Here is a 3,571-nt window from a genome sequence, read left to right as displayed (position 1 = left end):
TTTTCAAAACGTGTTTTTCAGCCCGAAATAAACGCGTTTTGACAGACTGTTGAATCCCAATGTACCTGCCAGGCTCAGAAGTGCTCACTGACTCAGCTCTTCACCCCAGTGTGCAGAAAGTGTCATAACGTGTTTTGCAGCACAAATAAACATGTTTCAGCAACTTTGGTCACCCCCATGCAACTTATAGGGAAGGTACAGCAGACTTTTCAAAACGTGTTTTTCAGCCCGAAATAAACGCGTTTTGACAGACTGTTGAATCCCAATGTACCTGCCAGGCTCAGAAGTGCTCACTGACTCAGCTCTTCACCCCAGTGTGCAGAAAGTGTCAAAACGTGTTTTGCAGCACAAATAAACATGTTTCAGCAACTTTGGTCACCCCCATGTAACCTATAGGGAAGGTACAGCAGTCTTTTCAAAACGTGTTTTTCAGCCCGAAATAAACGCGTTTTGACAGACTGTTGAATCCCAATGTACCTGCCAGGCTCAGAAGTGCTCACTGACTCAGCTCTTCACCCCAGTGTGCAGAAAGTGTCATAACGTGTTTTGCAGCACAAATAAACATGTTTCAGCAACTTTGGTCACCCCCATGCAACTTATAGGGAAGGTACAGCAGACTTTTCAAAACGTGTTTTTCAGCCCGAAATAAACGCGTTTTGACAGACTGTTGAATCCCAATGTACCTGCCAGGCTCAGAAGTGCTCACTGACTCAGCTCTTCACCCCAGTGTGCAGAAAGTGTCAAAACGTGTTTTGCAGCACAAATAAACATGTTTCAGCAACTTTGGTCACCCCCATGTAACCTATAGGGAAGGTACAGCAGTCTTTTCAAAACGTGTTTTTCAGCCCGAAATAAACGCGTTTTGACAGACTGTTGAATCCCAATGTACCTGCCAGGCTCAGAAGTGCTCACTGACTCAGCTCTTCACCCCAGTGTGCAGAAAGTGTCATAACGTGTTTTGCAGCACAAATAAACATGTTTCAGCAACTTTGGTCACCCCCATGCAACTTATAGGGAAGGTACAGCAGACTTTTCAAAACGTGTTTTTCAGCCCGAAATAAACGCGTTTTGACAGACTGTTGAATCCCAATGTACCTGCCAGGCTCAGAAGTGCTCACTGACTCAGCTCTTCACCCCAGTGTGCAGAAAGTGTCAAAACGTGTTTTGCAGCACAAATAAACATGTTTCAGCAACTTTGGTCACCCCCATGCAACTTATAGGGAAGGTACAGCAGACTTTTCAAAACGTGTTTTTCAGCCCGAAATAAACGCGTTTTGACAGACTGTTGAATCCCAATGTACCTGCCAGGCTCAGAAGTGCTCACTGACTCAGCTCTTCACCCCAGTGTGCAGAAAGTGTCAAAACGTGTTGTGCAGCACAAATAAACATGTTTCAGCAACTTTGGTCACCCCCATGCAACTTATAGGGAAGGTACAGCAGACTTTTCAAAACGTGTTTTTCAGCCCGAAATAAACGCGTTTTGACAGACTGTTGCATCCCAATGTACCTGCCAGGCTCAGAAGTGCTCACTGACTCAGCTCTTCACCCCAGTGTGCAGAAAGTGTCAATACGTGTTTTGCAGCACAAATAAACATGTTTCAGCAACTTTGGTCACCCCCATGCAACTTATAGGGAAGGTACAGCAGACTTTTCAAAACGTGTTTTTCAGCCCGAAATAAACGCGTTTTGACAGACTGTTGAATCCCAATGTACCTGCCAGGCTCAGAAGTGCTCACTGACTCAGCTCTTCACCCCAGTGTGCAGAAAGTGTCAAAACGTGTTTTACAGCACAAATAAACATGTTTCAGCAACTTTGGTCACCCCCATGCAACTTATAGGGAAGGTACAGCAGACTTTTCAAAACGTGTTTTTCAGCCCGAAATAAACGCGTTTTGACAGACTGTTGAATCCCAATGTACCTGCCAGGCTCAGAGGTGCTCACTGACTCAGCTCTTCACCCCAGTGTGCAGAAAGTGTCAAATCGTGTTTTGCAGCACAAATAAACATGTTTCAGCAACTTTGGTCACCCCCATGCAACTTATAGGGAAGGTACAGCAGACTTTTCAAAACGTGTTTTTCAGCCCGAAATAAACGCGTTTTGACAGACTGTTGAATCCCAGTGTACCTGCCAGGCTCAGAAGTGCTCACTGACTCAGCTCTTCACCCCAGTGTGCAGAAAGTGTCAAAACGAGTTTTGCAGCACAAATAAACATGTTTCAGCAACTTTGGTCACCCCCATGCAACTTATAGGGAAGGTACAGCAGACTTTTCAAAACGTGTTTTTCAGCCCGAAATAAACGCGTTTTGACAGACTGTTGCATCCCAATGTACCTGCCAGGCTCAGAAGTGCTCACTGACTCAGCTCTTCACCCCAGTGTGCAGAAAGTGTCAATACGTGTTTTGCAGCACAAATAAACATATTTCAGCAACTTTGGTCACCCCCATGCAACTTATAGGGAAGGTACAGCAGACTTTTCAAAACGTGTTTTTCAGCCCGAAATAAACGCGTTTTGACAGACTGTTGAATCCTAATGTACCTGCCAGGCTCAGAAGTGCTCACTGACTCAGCTCTTCACCCCAGTGTGCAGAAAGTGTCAATACGTGTTTTGCAGCACAAATAAACATGTTTCAGCAACTTTGGTCACCCCCATGCAACTTATAGGGATGGTACAGCAGACTTTTCAAAACGTGTTTTTCAGCCCGAAATAAACGCGTTTTGACAGACTGTTGAATCCCAATGTACCTGCCAGGCTCAGAGGTGCTCACTGACTCAGCTCTTCACCCCAGTGTGCAGAAAGTGTCAAAACGTGTTTTGCAGCACAAATAAACATGTTTCAGCATCTTTGGTCACCCCCATGCAACTTATAGGGAAGGTACAGCAGACTTTTCAAAACGTGTTTTTCAGCCCGAAATAAACGCGTTTTGACAGACTGTTGAATCCCAAAGTACCTGCCAGGCTCAGAAGTGCTCACTGACTGAGCTCTTCACCCCAGTGTGCAGAAAGTGTCAAATCGTGTTTTGCAGCACAAATAAACATGTTTCAGCAACTTTGGTCACCCCCATGCAACTTATAGGGAAGGTACAGCAGACTTTTCAAAACGTGTTTTTCAGCCCGAAATAAACGCGTTTTGACAGACTGTTGAATCCCAATGTACCTGCCAGGCTCAGAAGTGCTCACTGACTCAGCTCTTCACCCCAGTGTGCAGAAAGTGTCAAAACGTGTTTTGCAGCACAAATAAACATGTTTCAGCAACTTTGGTCACCCCCATGCAACTTATAGGGAAGGTACAGCAGACTTTTCAAAACGTGTTTTTCAGCCCGAAATAAACGCGTTTTGACAGACTGTTGAATCCCAATGTACCTGCCAGGCTCAGAAGTGCTCACTGACTCAGCTCTTCACCCCAGTGTGCAGAAAGTGTCAAAACGTGTTTTGCAGCACAAATAAACATGTTTCAGCAACTTTGGTCACCCCCATGCAACTTATAGGGAAGGTACAGCAGACTTTTCAAAACGTGTTTTTCAGCCCGAAATAAAGGCGTTTTGACAGACTGTTGAATCCCAATGTACCTGC

This window comes from Atractosteus spatula, chromosome 24 (genome assembly GCF_055471065.1).
Source record: "Atractosteus spatula isolate fAtrSpa1 chromosome 24, fAtrSpa1.hap1, whole genome shotgun sequence".
NCBI classification, from domain to species: Eukaryota; Metazoa; Chordata; class Actinopteri; order Semionotiformes; family Lepisosteidae; genus Atractosteus; species Atractosteus spatula.
This window is presented reverse-complemented; position numbering follows the sequence as displayed.